We start from the raw sequence: 23,052 nt of genomic DNA, 5'->3' as shown, positions 1-23,052 counted from the left end.
ATTTTTTTTGTCTTTTCAGTAATTTTCAATTGTGTTGTGATTAGTATGTAATCAAAAGGGGGAATGTAATGGGAAAATTACATGTAACCAATGATTTTCATATTAATTATTCATAATAATATCTTCAATGCCTCTCAGAGTATTTGGTTCCTGTATCTGTCCTCAGTGTGATCTCTTTGTAGGAGACAACTGGATATGTTATGACTTTGCATTTTCCCACCAAGGATAGATGACGTGGAGCCTGACAGAAACAGTTGCCTAGAACGGTGTTTATCATAGCAGGTCCCAGGTCGAGACCAGAGCCTATCCAAGACAAGATGTCCTTTTTTAGCTAAGATAGAATGACCGGTCAGACACTTGGACACACGAGGGACAGATTCAGAAATACGTAGAGCTCCAACTGTCTGCCTGAGGTCCACTGATTGTTATGTTTGAGATTAAACTGGTTTCCAAACAAGGGTTGGTTTTCCTCTGGGGGCACTGCATATAAAGAAGTGCATTACTGATTGTATTTACCAGAATGTGTGGTGTCACTTGTTACTCTGTTTCATTGTGAACTGCCATTCTCGTCATTTTGTTTGATTGTTCTCTCGAGAAAATAATTAAACTCTTTCACCGAATATCCAAACTTTTAATCCAGTCTCTAGCCTGTCTTTATTTTTGTTTCAACAAGGTCTCTTCTTCATTTTACAAATTCCTCCCTCGCTGAACAGAAACTTCCATAACAGTTCGTATCACACCATCAGAGCGTAAGAATGACCGTACATTGATAAATGCAGCGGCTAGAAACGATTGTAATTTAAATATCACGCCCCACTATATTCTCATTTTGAGGCCTCGCCTCTATTATTTATGACATGGCCAGACATAATCCGGCTAAGAAGCGGCACTTTTCAGAGGTGGGGAGTTAAAGTCTGACATCCCAGGTGCTCTGGTGCAGCCAGATACCACCAGGCCCAGGGGAATATGCTGCCTAAGAAAAATTCAATCCTACCCGATGAGAAGAATAAACATTGTGAAAATAACGAAAATATGAATACATTAAACATATACGGGCATTGAACATATTGCTGCAGTCTCAGTCTTTGGATGGTTATAGGTAGCGCCCCGTCAGACATGTCATGATATAGCAGGTTCTCATGATTGAGAACCTACTATATCATGACATGTTTAATTTACTATATAATAATTTTTGAGACAGGTCCTACTGAAGATCTGTTGGATCAGTCAGGATGGCCGAGCGGCCCAAGGCGCTGCGTTGAGGTCGCAGTCTCCACTGGAGGTGTGGGTTCAAATCCCACTTCTGACAACTAGTATTTTCATTTGGAACTAATGTCTAAGAGTTGATATTGGGAATAAAGAACTTAGCAGTTCTTTGTATTTAAGAGGACATGTGCATGAGAAACGCAATTCCAAGTGCAGCGTTTTGTGAGCATCTTTATTGTCAACACATGTAAAGTTCCTTAGGGGCCCGTAGTGGATGAAATGGTAAAACATTTGGCCCTGGATGCATAGAATTCCTGCCATATTGAGCGACAAAGTTTGGGTGTCCTGAAAAAAGGGTCTTGAACTCTATCTCGCCGACCTCTTTTTTTTTACTGTTTCTTGTTATGTCACGGCAAGAATTATTATGCTTTTGAGTCGTTTTGTCCATCTCTACATCAGAATCAGAAATTAAAAAAACATCAGACATATGCAGTCTCTGTGGCGCAATAGGTCAGCGGCGTTGGCTGTTAACCCAAAGGATGGTGGTTCAAGTCCACCCAGGGACGTTTGTTGCTTAAATAACCTGGAGTGAGCCAACTCTGGGATTTATCCTTCTTCAGGAGACCATAGAGCAGCCTGAAGAACAAAATTGGCTTGTTACTTTAGTTTTGTGCTAAAGGTTGTCTATCAGGTGTGATTGTGAGTCCATGTCGGAGAATAGCGCGGACACGCGCCTCACACCACGAGCAGGCGCGCACGGCACACGGAGACAAAAGTGAGAGAAAAGAAAAAGAGACTAGCTGTCTGGAGGATAATCAGCTGAGATCGTGTGCGTCTTTGAGAACTGTAAGTCATAGAACTGATGTTGTCAGTTCATGTAAGCCTGTTGTTGAATTGGTCTGTAGTTCTGGTACATTTAAAAGTTAGCTTGTTTACGTTCTTCTACTGTTGGTTAGGTTACACCTGGCTGTTGATTCGATATAATGGCGATTGTTGAACGTCCTTGCTCATTAAGATAATGTAATTAGTAGTTGGTTTATTGTTATTATTTACTAGCATATATGATTCCTATACATTGTGTATGGTAGCCTTTACAATGTTTTTATTTCATTTATTACCACACACACATTCATAGCAGAGCTGCCCCCCCCCCCCCCATGTTTATACTGATGATTGATTGTAATAAATCAACAGAGAGAAGTTGTCTCCGTCTGTGTTTTAACAGACACACCTGGGCCGAAGTTGGAAACCACAATTAGCTTTAAATCCAGTTCTAATCTAGTCCTCACTAAATTTCAAATAATTTCCCTGGAGTTACCATTATTTAAAAAAAAATGTAATCTAATTAAATTGGAACATACACAGACTTCTCACAAAATCACACTTGAATTCATATCTTGCTACTCGGTCAGAATCTTATTAACCTGGAGTCCCAGTCTCTGTCAATATAAATAGGCTATATGTTTATATACAGTCCCTGACAAAAGTCTTGTCGCTTATCTATTTGTAGAAACACCTGCTATTAACCTGACTTTTATTAATCAGTTGGTGTAAGAAATAGCTCATATGAAAAGCTTAAACCCTCCCAAATGATGTTCAATGCACTGAAATAAATTAGTTTCACTGAAACAAGCTTTATTATTTAAACAAGACAGAAAGGTCAAATTTTGGCAAGACAAAAGTTTTGTCGCCTATACAGAAATTGAACAAATTTACTGCAAATACTAAAATATGTCAGCAATTAAATAGTGGTGCTGTGAGATTCAAATTTAATATCTTGTATGACTTCCATGAGCTTGAAGGACTGCATCCATGCGGTTTGGCAAGGATTCATACAATGTATTGATGAGTCATCAGGAATAGCTAGGAAAGCAGTCTTGCATGCCTCCCAAAGTTCATCAATATTCTTTGGTTTGGTCTTCCATGCTTCCTCTTTCATCCTACCCCACATATGCTCCATGATGTTCATGTCTGGTGAGAGATGATCTGGATGGATCATATCTTGATCTTCTTCGCCTTGAGGAACTTTGAAGTGGAGATGGAAGTATGCGATGGAACACCATCCTGCTGGAGAATTTGGCCTCTTTTATGGTTGGGAATATAAGAGGTAGCTAAGATTTCTTGGTATTTGAGACTATTGATGTTGCCTTTCACCCTGCAGATCTCTCGCACACCCCCATACTGGATGTAACCCCAGACCATGATTTTTCCGCCAGCAAACTTCACTGTTTTCTGGGTGAATCTTGGATCCATGCGGGCTCCAGTAGGTCTCCTGCAATATTTGCGACAACTGTGGTGTAATTCAACAGAAGATTCATCTGAAAAATCCACTTTCTTCCACTTCTCCAGTGTCCATCCTTTTAGCAGGCTGTGGGCCTTGGCAAATAGCACACGGTTTTTCAATTGTCTTTTGTTTAGTGCTGGCTTCTGGGCACTGATTCGACCAAGGAGGCCATTTCGAGACAGAATCCAACAAACTGTTCTGGTTGACACAGGGACTTCCGGGGACCAGGTCTTGTGGAGCTCTGCTGCAGTGGAAAACGGGCTGGCCTTGGATTTTCGAGCCAACAAACGGTCCTCTCGAGCAGTTGTCTTGCGGGGTCTGCCTGACCTGGGCTTGTCAAAAACATCTCCAGTGTCTTCAAATGTTTTTTTAATCCTCTGTACTTGACGCTGAGACACATTGAAGGTGTCTGCCACATCAGCAGTGGATCTGGTCTTCAGCCTCTTGATAATCCAAACTTTAGTCTCAGGGTGAATCTTAGGCATGTTTGCAGAGGTCTAGTTGCAGTTGATGTGTAATATGCATTAATCTAAAAGGAAGTTGTGTACATGCAATAATTAAAAAGAAAGTTGATTTGTATTTGCATTGATCTAAAAGAAAGTTACCTTGCAACTGCCTCCGGAGTCCTCCGGGTTAGCATATCCCGGAAAGACTCCTTCTTCAGTCGGACGGCTTCCCTGACCACCGGTGTCCACCAGGGTGTTCGTGGGTTACCGCCCCTTGAGGCACCTAAGAAAGTCCATGACTAGCACAGAAGTCCAACAACAGACAACCACTCTAATTTAGATCAGGGAGGCCGTTTCTCCCAATCACGCCTCTCCAAGTATCTCCATCATCACCCACGTGTGCGTTGAAGTCCCCCAGCAGAACTATGGAGTCCCCTACTGGAGCCCCATACAGGACCCCATTCAAGGTCTCCAAGAAGGCATGCATGCAGGAATGCACAAACAACAGTCAGAGTTTTCCCCCCCATCACCCGAAGGTGTAGGGAGGCGACCCTCTCGTCCACCGGGTAAACTCCAACGTAGCGGCGCTCAGCCGGGGGCTTGTGAGTATCCCCACACCCGCCCGGCGCCTCACACCATGGGCAACTCCGGAGTAGGACAGAGTCCAACCCCTATCCAGGAGTACGGTTCCAGAACCGAGACTGTGCGTAGAGGTGAGCCCCACCAGATCTAACTGGTAGCGCTCAACCTCCCGCACAAGTTCCGGCTCCTTCCCCCACAGAGAGGTGACATTCCACGTCCCCAGAGCCAGCCTCTGCCGCCCGGGTCTGGTCTTTCGAAGCCCCTGACCTTCGCTGCCACCCTTACGGCAACGCATCCGACCCATTGGTTCCTCCCACAGGTCGTGGGCCCATGGGCTGGAGGGAGAGGTGCCACGTAGCTTTTTCGGACTGTGCCCGGCCGGGCTCCGTGGCAAACCCGGCCACCAGGCGCTCGCTTACGAGCCCGCCGTCTAGGCCTGGCTCCAGACGGGGTCCCCGGGCTTCCACCAGACCAATAGGTTTTTGAACCATTCTTTGTCTGGCCCCTCCCCTGAGACCACTTTGCCATGGGAGACCCTACCAGGAGCACAAAGCTCCAGACAACACAGCCCTCAGGTTCATAGGGACACACAAACCTCTCCAGCACGATAAGGTAATGGTTCCCGGAGAGGCTGAATGAGATGAATTTTGATGATGATAGAAGGAATGGGGATTATATAATGAAAAGAAAGTTGATGTGTATATGCATAAATCAAAAAGAAGGGTGATGTGTATATGCATAAATCTAAAAGTAATTTGATGTGTATATCCATAAATCTTAAAGAAAGTTGATGTGTATATTAGGGATGAGCCAAATACTCGGCTGAAACGAGTATCCGTACGGATAAAGCACTTTTGCCGAGTAGAAGTATAATACGAGTAATACGAGTCAATATCCGTGCTCGGATTGAATAAGTCTCCACTGACTGTGTCTCCATTCTGTGATAGGCTAGTCAAACTGCTAGTCACAGCGCCTCTCCCCTACACTATTCTGTGATAGGCTAGTCCCAGCGCCCCTCCCCTACACTATTCTGTGATAGGCTAGTCCCAGCGTCCCTCCCCTACACTATTCTGTGATAGGCTAGTCCCAGCGTCCCTCCCCTACACTATCTGTGATAGGCTAGTCCCAGCGTCCCACCCTACACACAAAGATTCCTCCTGTTGTTGTGTCCCACCGGCCCTGCTCACACACGCTCAGGACACAGAGAAGTGAACGTCTCTCTCCTCAGGTCCGCGCGCTTTTCTGTTAACATTTAGGGTTTCTTCAGCTTCAGGTTTGTTTTATACTTTGGTTCAAACTAGTACCTAGCAACCAGGAGATTTCTGGTAAACGTAGGGTTTGTTCAGACATAGTGCTTGGTAGAATGCATCTCTGCCGTCGGAGTTTTTTTTTTTTTTTTTTTTTAAACTGCCTGCTGGCTCTAACCAGTTTTTTTGAGTGTCTGAAACTTTCTTGCTGTGTTTTATAAAAAAAATAAAGGCAGTTGCGGTATAAATGAATAATATTATAAATTAAGATACACACACAAACACATTCAAACCCCCCGCCCCTCTCTCTCTCTCTCTCTCTCTCTCTCTCTCTCTCTCTCTCTCTGTATCTCTTACTCACTCATAGACACACACACTCACACAAACCTGTGAAAATGAAAAAGAACCCCCCCCCAAAAAATGATTAAGAGTTAAAAAAAGAAAGTTATATTATTGAGTATGAAAATTCTTGTTCATTACAATTTACTTTGTAATTGCAACCACATTGTTGTATTTATTGTTGCAAAACTTGTTATATACTGTGGGCCTATATAGTTCGTTTGTTACCATGACAACACCACTGGTCTGAAGCTCAATGCTGATGCTGTCACGGAAATAGTTTTCAAATCAGCAAAAAATATAACAATTTCTGATCAACCCATATCAATTGCATGCTTAAAATAACAAACCGGTTAAAGCCCCGCCCATTTCAAGACAACCCGACCTACTTCCGGGTTGAATCTGACCACTTCCGGGTTAGGCCCCGCCCAGTCCAAGTACGGATACGGATACAGATAATTCATGTGGTAAACAGATACAGATAATGCTGTACTCGCTCATCCCTATTGTTGGGGCAGTTGAACATGACAATGCTACAGACTAACTGAAGATGGATGTCATTGTAATCACTTTCAGATCATCTCAAATGGAGACACGGATGATTATTTAGGTCATAAGTGCTTTCTTCTTTGGGTTGTCTTGGTAGTGAGTTCATCATCAGACACTAACACATGCAGAGCAAGTACATTTCACCAGTTGTCCCACCGCTAGCTAAATAAATAAAACAATGGGGGTTTTGGAATAGATATTCAGCACTAACTGGTACTTTCTAATGCTGAATGAGCTCTATCTGGTGGAAAAAGGAGTTGCCCCAAAGAAAGTTATTGGACTCTAATTGACCACTCATAGACTGTTAGTGGCATACATTGGGATGATGGTTGTCAATTCATGAAGCCATTCCTTACTTACAATAGACAAGACCACTGAAACTTGATCAAAAAGAAGGTGGGGTTGAGTGAAAATGGCTTCATTCAGTATTTAAGATGGCACATCTGTGTAAGGAACCACTTCCACAACACAGAAGATGCCAGAAGAAACATCGGGACTATGGAGAAGATCATGAGCAAAGAAGGTTGCTTACTGTAAGACTTTGACATTGGTCTAACTCAAGCATTGGCATTGGATTGATTTTAGTTAGTGCTAATCTATGGGGTTGTTTTTCTGAAAACTGAATCCCAGTATTTTATCTAAAGACTTAACAGTAACAGCTATTTTACGTTGTATTACTAGTTGGACAATGCTAAAATCTGTTATAATTCATTCTAGATTGTGTCTCTGGGTAAATGATTGTTTGGTAAGTCATTCTTATTACTCTACCTTTAGCATTGACTTGACTATTGAATTCAGTAAGTGCTACTTGTTGGGGCAGTTGAACATGACAATGCTAAATACTAATTAAAGATGGATGTCATTGCAATCACATTCAGATCACCTCAAATGGAGACACTAATGATTATTGTGTTCATAAGTGCTACTCTTTGGGGTTGTCTTGGTAGTGAGTTCATCATCAGACATCTCTGAACAAATGCAGAGACAGGCTATTTCACAATTCTTCCCAACACTAGTAAAATGCATTCATCTGGCACCAGAACTACCCAAACACAAGCACTGACTTGAGTTATGTATGCAGTAAGTGCTACTTGTTGGGGTAGTTTTGCTGACCTCTAAAGTCCAGGATTTCCTCCATAAAGAAATGTTTAAAAGGGATATTCTCCCTGGTTACTGGTTGAACAATGCTGAAATGTTTTCTAAGTCATTCCTATAACCCTAACTTTAGCATTGACTTTACTGTTGAATTCAGTAAGTGCTACTTGTTGGGGCAGTTGAACATGACAATGCTACAGACTAACTGAAGATGGATGTCATTGTAATCACATTCAGATCACCTCAAATGGAGACACTGATGATTGTTGTGTTCATAAGTGCTACTCTTTGGGGTTGTCTTGGTTGTGAGTTCATCATCAGATATATCACTGAACAAATGCAGAGACAGTCTATTTCGCAATTCTTCCCAACACTAGTAAAATGAAATCATCTGACAGCAAAACTACCCAAACACAAGCACTGACTTGAGTCATGTATGCAATAAGTGCTACTTGTTGGGGTAGTTTTGCTGACCTCTAAAGTCCAGGATTTCCTCCAAGAAGAAAGTTTTAAAAGGATATTCTTCCTGGTTACTGGTTGGACAATGCTAAAATGTTATTACTATTACCCTAACTTTAGTATTGACTTGACTGTTGAATTCAGTAAGTGCTACTTGTTGGGGCAGTTGAACATGACAATGCTACAGACTGTAAATGAAGATCAATGTCATTGTAATCACATTCAGATCACCTCAAATGGAGACACTGATGATTATTGTGTTCATAAGTGCTTCTCTTTGGGGTTGTCTTTGTAGGTAGTTTATCATCAGACATATCTCTGAACAAATGCAGAGACAGGCTAATTCACAATTCTTCCCAACACTAGTAAAATGCATTCATCTGGCACCAGAACTACCCAAACCCAAGCACTGACTTGAGTTGTGTATGCAGTAAGTGCTACTTGTTGGGGTAGTTTTGCTGACCTCTGAAGTCCAGGATTTCCTCCATAAATAAATGTTTAAAAGGGATATTCTCCTTGGTTACTGGTTGAACAATGCTGAAATGTTTTCTAAGTCATTCCTATTACCCTAACTTTAGCATTGACTTGACTGTTGAATTCAGTAAGTGCTACTTGTTGGGGCAGTTGAACATGACAATGCTACAGACTAACTGAAGATGGATGTCATTGTAATCACATTCAGATCATCTCAATGGAGACACTGATGATTATTTGGTTCATAAATGCTTCTCTTTGGGGTTGTCTTTTGGTAGTGAGTTCATCATCAGACACTAACAAATGCAGAGCAAGTACATTTCAGCTGTTGTCCACCGCTAGCTAAATAAATAAAGAATGGGAGTTTTGGAATAGATATTCAGCACTAACTGGTACTTTCTAATGCTGAATGAGCTCTATCTGGAGGAAAAAGGAGTTGCCCCAAAGAAAGTTATTGGACTCTAATTGACCACTCATAGACTGTTAATGGCATACATTGGGATGATGGTTGTCTATTCATGAAGCCATTTATTACTTACAATAGACAAGACCACTGAAACTTGATCAAAAAGAAGGTGGGGTTGAGTGGAAATGGCTGCATTCAGTATTTAAGATGCCACATCTGTGTAAGGAACCACTTCCACAGCACAGAAGATGCCAGAAGAAACATCGGGACTATGGAGAAGATCATGAGCAAAGAAGGTTGCTTACTGTAAGACTTTGACGTTGGTCTAACTCAAGCATTGGCATTGGATTGATTTTAGTTAGTGCTAATCTATGGGGTTGTTTTTCTGAGAACTGATTCCCAGTATTTATCTAAAGACTTAACAGTAACAGCTATTTTACGTTGTATTACTAGTTGGACAATGCTTAAATCTGTTATAATTCATTCTAGATTGTGTCTCTGGGTAAATGATTGTTTTGGTAAGTCATTCCTATTACCCTAACTTTAGCATTGACTTGACTGTTGAATTCAGTAAGTGCTACATGTTGGGGTAGTTGAACATGACAATGCTACAGACTAACTGAAGATGGATGTCATTGTAATCACATTCAGATCATCTCAAATGGAGACACTGATGATTATTGTGTTCATAAGTGCTTCTCTTTGGGGTTGTCTTGGTAGTGAGCTCATCATCAGACATATCTCTTAAAAAATGCAAAGACAGGCTATTTCACAATTCTTCCCAACACTCGTAACATGCATTTATCTGGCACCAGAACTACCCAAACACAAGCACTGACTTGAGTTGTGTATGCAGTAAGTGCTACTTGTTGGGGTAGTTTTGCTGACCTCTGAAGTCCAGGATTTCCTCCATAAATAAATGTTTAAAAGGGATATTCTCCCTGGTTACTGGTTAAACAATGCTGACATTTTTTCTAAGTCATCCTATTACTCTAACTTTAGCATTGACTTGACTGTTTAATTCAGTAAGTGCTACTTGTTGGGGTAGTTGAACATGACAATGCTACAGACTAACTGAAGATGGATGTCATTGTAATTACATTCAGATCACCTCAAATGGAGACACTAATGATTATTGTGTTCATAAGTGCTACTCTTTGGGGTTGTCTTGGTAGTGAGTTCATCATCAGACATATCTCTGAACAAATGCAGAGACAGGCTATTTCACAATTCTTCCCAACACTAGTAAAATGCATTCATCTGGCACCAGAACTACCCAAACACAAGCACTGACTTGAGTTATGTATGCAGTAAGTGCTACTTGTTGGGGTAGTTTTGCTGACCTCTAAAGTCCAGGATTTCCTCCATAAATAAATGTTTAAAGGGATATTCTCCCTGGTTACTGGTTGAACAATGCTGAAATGTTTTCTAAGTCATTCCTATAACCCTAACTTTAGCATTGACTTTACTGTTGAATTCAGTAAGTGCTACTTGTTGGGGCAGTTGAACATGACAATGCTACAGACTAACTGAAGATGGATGTCATTGTAATCACATTCGATCACCTCAAATGGAGACACTGATGATTGTTGTGTTCATAAGTGCTACTCTTTGGGGTTGTCTTGGTGTGAGTTCATCATCAGATATATCACTGAACAAATGCAGAGACAGTCTATTTCGCAATTCTTCCCAACACTAGTAAAATGAAATCATCTGACAGCAAAACTACCCAAACACAAGCACTGACTTGAGTCATGTATGCAAAGTGATACTTGTTGGGGTAGTTTTGCTGACCTCTAAAGTCCAGGATTTCCTCCAAGAAGAAAGTTTAAAGGATATTCTTCCTGGTTACTGGTTGGACAATGCTAAAATGTTATTACTATTACCCTAACTTTAGTATTGACTTGACTGTTGAATTCAGTAAGTGCTACTTGTTGGGGCAGTTGAACATGACAATGCTACAGACTGTAAATGAAGATCAATGTCATTGTAATCACATTCAGATCACCTCAAATGGAGACACTGATGATTATTGTGTTCATAAGTGCTTCTCTTTGGGGTTGTCTTTGTAGGTAGTTTATGATCAGACATATCTCTGAACAAATGCAGAGACAGGCTAATTCACATTCTTCCCAACACTAGTAAAATGCATTCATCTGCACCAGAACTACCAACACCGCACTGACTTGAGTTGTGTATGCAGTAAGTGCTACTTGTTGGGGTAGTTTTTGCTGACCTCTGAAGTCCAGATTCCTCCATAAATAAAGTTTTAAAAGGGATATTCTCCTTGGTTACTGGTTGAACAATGCTGAAATGTTTTCTAAGTCATTCCTATTACCCTAACTTTAGCATTGACCTTGACTGTTGAATTCAGTAAGTGTTACTTGTTGGGGCATTTGAACATGATAATGCTACAGACTAACTGAAGATGGATGTCATTGTAATCACATTCAGATCATCTCAATGGAGACACTGATGATATTTGGTTCATAAATGCTTCTCTTTGGGGTTGTCTTTTGGTAGTGAGTTCATCATCAGACACTAACAAATGCAGAGCAAGTACATTTCAGCTGTTGTCCCGCTAGCTAAATAAATAAAAGAATGGGAGTTTTGGAATAGATATTCAGCACTAACTGGTACTTTCTAATGCTGAATGAGCTCTATCTGGAGGAAAAAGGAGTTGCCCCAAAGAAGTTATTGGACTCTAATTGACCACTCATAGACTGTTAATGGCATACATGGATGATGGTTGTCTATTCATGAGCCATTTATTACTTACAATAGACAAGACCACTGAAACTTGATCAAAAGAAGGTGGGGTTGAGTGGAAATGGCTGCATTCAGTATTTAAGATGCCACATCTGTGTAAGGAACTACTTCCCAGCACAGAAGATGCCAGAAGAAACATCGGACTATGGAGAAGATCATGAGCAAAGAAGGTTGCTTACTGTAAGACTTTGACGTTGGTCTAACCAAGCATTGGCATTGGATTGATTTTAGTTAGTGCTAATCTATGGGGTTGTTTTTTTCTGAGAACTGATTCCCAGTATTTTATCTAAAGACTTAACTAACAGCTATTTTACGTTCTATTACTAGTTGGACAATGCTTAAATCTGTTATAATTCATTCTAGATGTGTCTCTGGGTAAATGATTGTTTTGGTAAGCTATTACCCTAACTTTAGCATTGACTTGACTGTTGAATTCAGTAAGTGCTACATGTTGGGGTAGTTGAACATGACAATGCTACAGACTAACTGAGATGGATGTCATTGTAATCACATTCAGATCATCTCAAATGGAGACACTGATGATTAATGTGTTCATAAGTGCTTCTCTTTGGGGTTGTCTTGGGTGGTGAGCTCTATGAGCTCATCCAGACATACTCTTAAAAAATGCAAAGAAGGCTATTTCACAATTCTTCCCAACACTCTAACATCATTTATCTGGCACCAGAACTACCCAACCAAGCACTGACTTGAGTTGTGTATGCAGTAAGTGCTACTTGTTGGGGTAGTTTTGCTGACCTCTGAGTCCAGGATTTCCTCCATAAATAAATGTTTAAAAGGGATATTCTCCCTGGTTACTGGTTAAACAATGCTGACATTTTTTTCTAAGTCATTCCTATTACTCTAACTTTAGCATTGACTTGACTGTTTAATTCAGTAATGCTACTTGTTGGGGTAGTTGAACATGACAATGCTACAGACTAACTGAAGATGGATGTCATTGTAATTACATTCAGATCACCTCAATGGAGACACTGATGTTATTGTGTTCATAAGTGCTTCTCTTTGGGGTTGTCTTGGTTGTGAGTTCATCACATATCACTGAAAAAATGCAGAGACAGTCTATTTCACAATTCTTCCCAACACTAGTAAAATGAAATCATCTGACAGAAAAACTACCCAAACACAAGCACTGACTTGAGTCATGTATGCAATAAGTGCTACTTGTTGGGGTAGTTTTGCTGACCTCTGAATTCTAGGATTGCCTCCAAGAAGAAGTTGTAAAAGGATATTCTTCCTGGTTACTGGTTGAACAATGCTAAAATGTTATTACTATTACCCTAACTTTAGTATTGACTTGACTGTTGAATTCAGTAAGTGCTCTTGTTGGGGCAGTTGAACATGACAATGCTAACAGAGTGTAAATGAAGATGGATGTCATTGTCATCACTTTCAGATCATCTCAAATGGAGACACTGATGATTAATGGTTCATAAGTGCTTCTCTTTGGGTTTCTTGGTAGTGAGTTCATCACCAGACACTAACACCTGCAGAACAAGTACATTTCACCAGTTGTCCCACCGCTAGCTAAATAAATAAAAGAATGGGAGTTTTGGAATAGATATTCAGCACTAAGTGGTACTTTCTATTGCTGAATGAGCTCTATCTGGAGGAAAAGGAGTTGCCCCAAAGAAAGTTATTGGACCACTCATAGACTGGTAATGGCATACATTGGATGATGGTTGTCTATTCATGAAGCCATTCCTTCCTTACAATAGACAACACCACTGAAACTTGATCAAAAAGAGTGGAGTTGAGTGGAAATGACTGCATTCAGTATTAAGATGGCAAATCTGTGTAAGGAACCACTTCCACTGCTTCTATATCACTACACAGAAGATGCCAGAAGAACATCGGGACTATGGAGAAGATCATGAGCAACAAAGGTTGCTTACTGTAAGACTTGACTTTGGTCTAACTCGAGTTTTGCATTGGATGATTTTAGTTAGTGCTAATCTATGGGGTGTTTTTCTGACAACTCATTCCCAGTATTTTATCTAAAGACTTAACAGTAACAGCTATTTACGTTGTATTACTAGTTGGACAATGCTAAAATGTGTTATAATTCATTCTAGATTGTGTCTCTGGATAAATGCTTGTTTTGGTAAGTCATTCTTATTACTCTAACTTTAGCATTGACTGACTGTTGAATTCAGTAAGTGCTACTTGTTGGGGCAGTTGAACATGACAATGCTTCAGACTGTAAATGAAGATGGATGTCATTGTAATCACATTCAGATCATCTCAAATGGAGACACCATTGATTAATGGGTTCATAAGTGCTTCTCTTTGGGGTGGTCTTGGTAGTGAGTTCATCACCTGTCATATATCTGAACAAATGCAGAGACAGGCTATTTCACAATACTTCCCAACACTCGTAACATGCATTCATCTGGCACCAGAACTACCAAACACAAGCACTGACTTGAGTCATGTATGCAGTAAGTGCTACTTGTTGGGTAGTTTTGCTGACCTCTAAAGTCCAGGATTTCCTCCATAAAGAAATGTTTAAAAGGGATATTCTCCTTGTTTACTGGTTGAACAATGCTGAAATGTTTTCTAAGTCATTCCTATTACCCTAACTTTAGCATGACTTGACTGTTGAATTCAGTAAGTGCTACTTGTTGGGGCAGTTGAACATGACAATGCTACAGACTAACTGAAGATGGATGTCATTGAATCATATTCAGATCATCTCAAATGGAGACTGATGATTGTTGTGTTCATAAGTGCTTCTCTTTGGGGTTGTCTTGGTAGTGAGTTCATCATCAGACATATCACTGAACAAATGCAGAGACAGTCTATTTCACAATTTTTCCCCACCTAGTAAAATGAAATCATCAGACAGCAAAACTACCCAAACACAAGCACTGACTTGAGTCATGTATGCAGTAAGTGCTACTTGTTGGGTAGTTTTGCTGACCTCTGAGTCCAGATTTCCTCCATGAAGAAATGTTTAAAAGGATATTCTTCCTGGTTAATGGTTGAACAATGTTAAAATGTTATTACATTACCCTAACTTTAGTATTGACTTGACTGTTGAATTCAGTAAGTGCTACTTGTTGGGCAGTGAACAGTGACAATGCTAAATACTAATTTTAGATGGATGTCATTGTACTCACATTCAGATCACCCTCAAATGGAGACACTGATGATTATTGTGTTCATAATGCTTCTCTTTGGGGTTGTCTTGGTAGTGGAGTTCATCATCAGACATATCACTGAACAAATGCAGAGACAGGCTATTTCACATTTCTTCCCAACACTAGTAAAATGCATTCATCTGGCACCAGAACTACCCAAACCAAAGCATTGACTTGAGTGTGTATGCAGTAAGTGCTACTTGTTGGGGTAGTTTTGCTGACCTCTAAGTCCAGGATTTCCTCCACCAGAATGTTTAAAAGGGATATTCTCCTTGGTACTGGTTGAACAGTGCTGAAATGTTTCTAAGTCTTCCTATTACCCTAACTTTAGCATTGACTTGACTGTTGAATTCAGTAAGTGCTACTTGTTGGGGCAGTTGAACATGACAATGCTACAGACTGTAAATGAAGATGGATGTCATTGTAATCACATTCAAATCACCTCAAATGGAGACAATGATGATTATTGTGTTCATAAGTGCTTCTCTTTGGGGTTGTCTTTGTAGTGATTTCATCAGACATATCTCTGAACAAATGCAGGGACAGGCCATTCACAATTCTTCCCAACACTAGTAAAATGCATTCATCTGGCACCAGAACTACCCAAACCCAAGCACTGACTTGAGTTATGTATGCAGTAAGTGCTACTTGTTGGGTAGTTTTGCTGACCTCTAAAGTCCAGGATTTCCTCCACAAAGAAATGTTTAAAAGGGATATTCTCCCTGGTTACTGGTTAAACAATGCTGACATTTTTTTAAGTCATTCCTATTACTCTAACTTTAGCATTGACTTGACTGTTAATTCAGTAAGTGCTACTTGTTGGGGTAGTTTAACATGACAATGCTACAGACTAACTGAAGATGGATGTCATTGTAATTACATTCAGATCACCTCAAATGGAGACACTGATGATTATTGTGTTCATAAGTGCTTCTCTTTGGGGTTGTCTTGTTGTGAGTTTCATCATCAGACATATCACTGAAAAATGCAGAGACAGTCTATTTCACAATTCTTCCCAACACTAGTAAAATGAAATAATCTGACAGAAAAACTACCCAAACACAAGCACTGACTTGAGTCATGTATGCAATAAGTGCTACTTGTTGGGGTAGTTTTGCTGACCTCTGAATTCTAGGATTGCCTCCAAAAAAAGTTTTAAAAGGATCTCTTCCTGGTTACTGGTTGAACAATGCTAAAATGTTATTACTATTCCCTAACTTTAGTATTGACTTGACTGTTGAATTCAGTAAGTGCTACTTGTTGGGGCAGTTGAATATGACAATGCTAATACTACTTTAGATGGATGTCATTGTAATCACATTCAGATCACCTCAAATGGACACTATGATTATTGTGTTCATAAGTGCTTCTCTTTGGGGTTGTCTTGGTTGTGAGTTCATCATCAGACATATCTCTGAACAAATGCAGAGACGGTCTATTTCACAATTCTTCCCAACACTAGTAAAATGCATTCATCTGGCACCAGAACTACCCAAACACAAGCACTGACTTGAGTTATGTATGCAATAATGCTACTTGTTGGGGTAGTTTTGCTGACCTCTGAAGTCCAGGATTTCCTCCAAGAAGAAAGTTGTAAAAGGATATTCTTCTGGTTACTGGTTGAACAATGCTAAAATGTTATTACTATTACCCTAACTTTAGTATGACTGACTGTTGAATTCAGTAAGTGCTACTTGTTGGGGCAGTTGAACATGACAATGCTACAGAGTGTAATGAAGATGGATGTCATTGTCATCACTTTCAGATCATCTCAAATGGAGACACTGATGATTAATGGGTTCATAAGTGCTTCTCTTTGGGGTTGTCTTGGTAGTGAGTTCATCACCAGACACTAACACATGCAGAACAAGTACATTTCACCAGTTGTCCCACCGCTAGCTAAATAAATAAAAGAATGGGGGTTTTGGGAATAGATATTCAGCACTAAGTGGTACTTTCTATTGCTGAATGAGCTCTATCTGGAGGAAAAAGGAGTTGCCCCAAAGAAAGTTATTGGACCACTCATAGACTGGTAATGGCATACATTGGGATGATGGTTGTCTATTCATGAAGCCATTCCTTCCTTACAATAGACAACACCACTGAAACTTGATCAAAAAGAAGGTGGAGTTGAGTGGAAATGACTGCATTCAGTATTTAAGATGGCAATCTGTGTAAGGAACCACTTCCACTGCTTCTATATCACTACACAGAAGATGCCAGAAGAAACATCGGGACTATGTAGAAGATCATGAGCAACAAAGGTGCTTACTGTAAGACTTTGACTTTGGTCTAACTCGAGTTTTGGCATTGGATTGATTTTAGTTATTGCTAATGTATGGGGTGTTTTTCGGACAACTCATTCCCAGTATTTTATCTAAAGACTTAACAGTAACAGCTATTTTACGTTGTATTACTAGTTGGACAATGCTAAAATGTGTTATAATTCATTCTAGATTGTGTCTCTGGATAAATGCTTGTTTTGGTAAGTCCTTCTTATTACTCTAACTTAGCATTGACTTGACTGTTGAATTCAGTAAGTGCTACTTGTTGGGGCAGTTGAACATGATAATGCTTCAGACTGTAAATGATGATGGATGTCATTGTAATCACATTCAGATCATCTCAAATGGAGACACCATTGATTAATGGGTTCATAAGTGCTTCTCTTTGGGGTTGTCTTGTAGTGAGTTCATCATCTGTCATATATCTGAACAAATGCAGAGACAGGCTATTTCACAATACTTCCCAACACTCGTAACATGCATTCATCTGGCACCAGAACTACCCAAACACAAGCACTGACTTGAGTCATGTATGCAGTAAGTGCTACTTGTTGGGGTAGTTTGCTGACCTCTAAAGTCCAGGATTTCCTCCATAAGAAATGTTTAAAGGATATTCTTCCTGGTTAAGGTTGAACAATGTTAAATGTTATTACTATTACCCTAACTTTAGTATTGACTTGACTGTTGAATTCAGTAAGTGCTACTTGTTGGGGCAGTTGAACATGACAATGCTACAGACTGTAAATGAAGATGGATGTCATTGTAATCACATTCAGATCATCTCAAATGGAGACACTGATGATTAATGGGTCATAGTGCTTCTCTTTGGGGTTGTCTTGGTAGTGGTTCATCATCAGACACTAACACATGCAGAACAAGTACATTTCACCAGTTGTCCCACCGCTAGCTAAATAAATAAAAGAATGGGGGTTTTGGAATAGATATTCAGCACTAACTGGTACTTTCTAATGCTGAATGAGCTCTATCTGGAGGAAAAAGGAGTTGCCCCCAAAGAAAGTTATTGGACTCTAATTGACCACTCATAGACTGTTAATGGCATACGTTGGGATGATGGTTGTCTATTCATGAAGCCATTCCTTACTTACAATAGACAAGACCACTGAAACTTGATCAAAAAGAAGGTGGGGTTGAGTGAAAATGGCTGCATTCAGTATTTAAGATGGCACATCTGTGTAAGGAACCACTTCCACAACACAGAAGATGCCAGAAGAAACATTGGACTATGGAGAAGATCATGGGCAAAGAAGGTTGCTTACTGTAAGACTTTGACGTTGGTCTAACTCAAGCATTGGATTGATTTAAGTTATTCCCAACACTAGTAAAATGCATTCATCTGGCACCAGAACTAACCAAACCCAAGCATTGACTTGAGTTGTGTATGCAGTAAGTGCTACTTGTTGGGGTAGTTTTTGCTGACCTCTAAAGTCCAGGATTTTCCTCCACAAAGAAATGTTTAAAAGGGATATTCTCCTTGGTTACTGGTTGAACAGTGCTGAAATGTTTTCTAAGTCATTCATATTACCCTAACTTTAGCATTGACTTGACTGTTGAATTCAGTAAGTGCTACTTGTTGGGGCAGTTGAACATGACAATGCTACAGACTGTAAATGAAGATGGATGTCATTGTAATCACATTCAAATCACCTCAAATGGAGACACTGATGATTATTGTGTTCATAAGTGCTTCTCTTTGGGGTTGTCTTTGTAGTGAGTTTATCATCAGACATATCTCTGAACAAATGCAGGACAGGCCAATTCACAATTCTTCCAACACTAGTAAATGCATTCATCTGGCACCAGAACTACCCAAACCCAAGCACTGACTTGAGTTATGTATGCAGTAAGTGCTACTTGTTGGGTAGTTTTGCTGACCTCTAAAGTCCAGGATTTCCTCCACAAAGAAATGTTTAAAAGGGATATTCTCCAAGGTTACTGGTTAAACAATGCTGACATTTTTTCTAAGTCATTCCTATTACTCTAACTTTAGCATTGACTTGACTGTTTAATTCAGTAAGTGCTACTTGTTGGGGTAGTTGAACATGACAATGCTACAGACTAACTGAAGATGGATGTCATTGTAATTACATTCAGATCACCTCAAATGGAGACAATGATGATTATTGTGTTCATAAGTGCTTCTCTTTGGGGTTGTCTTTGTAGTGAGTTTATCATCAGACATATCTCTGAACAAATGCAGGGACAGGCCAATTCACAATTCTTCCCAACACTAGTAAAATGCATTCATCTGGCACCAGAACTACCCAAACCCAAGCACTGACTTGAGTTATGTATGCAGTAAGTGCTACTTGTTGGGTAGTTTTGCTGACCTCTAAAGTCCAGGATTTCCTCCACAAAGAAATGTTTAAAAGGGATATTCTCCCTGGTTACTGGTTAAACAATGCTGACATTTGTCTTGGTAGTGAGTTCATCATCAGACACTAACACATGCAGAACAAGTACATTTCACCAGTGTCCCACCGCTAGCTAAATAAATAAAAGAATGGGGGGTTTTGGAATAGATATTCAGCACTAACTGGTACTTTCTAATGCTGAATGAGCTCTATCTGGAGGAAAAAGGAGTTGCCCCAAAGAAAGTTATTGGACTCTAATTGACCACTCATAGACTGTTAATGGCATACGTGGGATGATGGTTGTCTATTCATGAAGCCATTCCTTACTTACAATAGACAAGACCACTGAAACTTGATCAAAAAGAAGGTGTGGTTGAGTGAAAATGGCTGCATTCAGTATTAAGATGGCACATCTGTGTAAGGAACCACTTCCACAACACAGAAGATGCCAGAAGAAACATTGGGACTATGGAGAAGATCATGGGCAAAGAAAGTTGCTTACTGTAAGACTTTGACGTTGGTCTAACTCAAGCATTGGCATTGGATTGATTTTAGTTAGTGCTAATCTATGGGGTTGTTTTTCTGACAACTGATTCCAGTATTTTATCGAAAGACTTAACAGTAACAGCTATTTTACGTTGTATTACTAGTTGGACAATGCTAAAATGTGATATAATTCATTCTAGATTGTGTCTCTGGGTAAATGATTGTTTTGGTAAGTCATTCTTATTACTCTACCTTTAGCATTGACTTGACTGTTGAATTCAGTAAGTGCTACTTGTTGGGGCAGTTGAACATGACAATGCTAAATACTAATTTTAAATGGATGTCATTGTAATCACATTCAGATCACCTCAAATGGAGACACTGATGATTATTGTGTTCATAAGTGCTTCTCTTTGGGGTTGTCTTGGTAGTGAGTTCATCATCAGACATATCTCTGAACAAATGTAGAGACAGGCTATTTCACAATTCTTCCCAACACTAGTAAACTGCAATCATCTGGCACCAGAACTACCCAAACCCAAGCACTGACTTGAGTTGTGTATGCAGTAAGTTCTACTTGTTGGGGTAGTTTTGCTGACCTCTAAAGTCCAGGATTTCCTCCATAAAGAAATGTTTAAAAGGGTTATTCTCCTTGGTTACTGGTTGAACAATGCTGAAATGTTTTCTAAGTCATTCCTATTACCCTAACTTTAGCATTGACTTGACTGTTGAATTCAGTAAGTGCTACTTGTTGGGGAAGTTGAACATGACAATGCTACAGACTATAAATGAAGATGGATGTCATTGTAATCACATTCAAATCACCTCAAATGGAGACAATGATGATTATTGTGTTCATAAGTGCTTCTCTTTGGGGTTGTCTTTGTAGTGAGTTTATCATCAGACATATCTCTGAACAAATGCAGGGACAGTCTATTTCACAATTCTTCCCAACACTAGTAAAATGCATTCATCTGGCACCAGAACTACCCAAACCCAAGCACTGACTTGAGTTATGTATGCAGTAAGTGCTACTTGTTGGGGTAGTTTTGCTGACCTCTAAAGTCCAGGATTTCCTCCACAAAGAAATGTTTAAAAGGATATTCTTCCTGGTTAATGGTTGAACAATGTTAAAATGTTATTACTATTACCCTAACTTTAGTATTGACTTGACTGTTGAATTCAGTAAGTGCTACTTGTTGGGGCAGTTGAACATGACAATGCTACAGACTGTAAATGAAGATGGATGTCATTGTAATCACATTCAGATCATCTCAAATGGAGACACTGATGATTAATGGGTTCATAAGTGCTTGTCTTTGGGGTTGTCTTGGTAGTGAGTTCATCATCAGACACTAACACATGCAGAACAAGTACATTTCACCAGTTGTCCCACCGCTAGCTAAATAAATAAAAGAATGGGGGTTTTGGAATAGATATTCAGCACTAACTGGTACTTTCTAATGCTGAATGAGCTCTATCTGGAGGAAAAAGGAGTTGCCCCAAAGAAAGTTATTGGACTCTAATTGACCACTCATAGACTGTTAATGGCATACGTTGGGATGATGGTTGTCTATTAATGAAGCCATTCCTTACTTACAATAGACAAGACCACTGAAACTTGATCAAAAAGAAGGTGGGGTTGAGTGAAAATGGCTGCATTCAGTATTTAAGATGGCACATCTGTGTAAGGAACCACTTCCACAACACAGAAGATGCCAGAAGAAACATTGGGACTATGGAGAAGATCATGGGCAAAGAAGGTTGCTTACTGTAAGACTTTGACGTTGGTCTAACTCAAGCATTGGCATTGGATTGATTTTAGTTATTGCTAATGTATGGGGTTGTTTTTCTGACAACTGATTCCCAGTATTTTATCGAAAGACTTATCAGTAACAGCTATTTTACGTTGTATTACTAGTTGGACAATGCTAAAATGTGATATAATTCATTCTAGATTGTGTCTCTGGGTAAATGATTGTTTTGGTAAGTCATTCTTATTACTCTAACTTTAGCATTGACTTGACTGTTGAATTCAGTAAGTGCTACTTGTTGGGGCAGTTGAACATGACAATGCTAAATACTAATTTTAGATGGATGTCATTGTAATCACATTCAGATCACCTCAAATGGAGACACTGATGATTATTGTGTTCATAAGTGCTTCTCTTTGGGGTTGTCTTGGTAGTGAGTTCATCATCAGACATATCTCTGAACAAATGCAGAGACAGGCTATTTCACAATTCTTCCCAACACTAGTAAAATGCATTCATCTGGCACCAGAACTAACCAAACCCAAGCATTGACTTGAGTTGTGTATGCAGTAAGTGCTACTTGTTGGGGTAGTTTTGCTGACCTCTAAAGTCCAGGATTTCCTCCACAAAGAAATGTTTAAAAGGGATATTCTCCTTGGTTACTGGTTGAACAGTGCTGAAATGTTTTCTAAGTCATTCCTATTACCCTAACTTTAGCATTGACTTGACTGTTGAATTCAGTAAGTGCTACTTGTTGGGGCAGTTGAACATGACAATGCTACAGACTGTAAATGAAGATGGATGTCATTGTAATCACATTCAAATCACCTCAAATGGAGACACTGATGATTATTGTGTTCATAAGTGCTTCTCTTTGGGGTTGTCTTTGTAGTGAGTTTATCATCAGACATATCTCTGAACAAATGCAGGGACAGGCCAATTCACAATTCTTCCCAACACTAGTAAAATGCATTCATCTGGCACCAGAACTACCCAAACCCAAGCACTGACTTGAGTTATGTATGCAGTAAGTGCTACTTGTTGGGGTAGTTTGCTGACCTCTAAAGTCCAGGATTTCCTCCACAAAGAAATGTTTAAAAGGGATATTCTCCAAGGTTACTGGTTAAACAATGCTGAC

At 39.8% G+C, this 23,052-nt stretch overlaps 1 non-coding gene across 1 annotated transcript; it reads left to right on the top strand.

Annotated features, from left to right (window-relative positions):
* Positions 1–1,226: 1,226 nt before the first annotated feature.
* trnal-gag (transfer RNA leucine (anticodon GAG)) lies at positions 1,227–1,309 on the top strand. Its single transcript has one exon. It is a non-coding gene; the product is annotated as a tRNA-Leu (tRNA).
* Positions 1,310–23,052: the final 21,743 nt, after the last annotated feature.

This window comes from Etheostoma spectabile, unplaced genomic scaffold, assembly GCF_008692095.1.
Source record: "Etheostoma spectabile isolate EspeVRDwgs_2016 unplaced genomic scaffold, UIUC_Espe_1.0 scaffold00018574, whole genome shotgun sequence".
Taxonomy (NCBI): Eukaryota; Metazoa; Chordata; class Actinopteri; order Perciformes; family Percidae; genus Etheostoma; species Etheostoma spectabile.
Note: the sequence above shows the minus strand (reverse complement) of the source record. Positions and strands in the feature narration are given on the sequence as shown.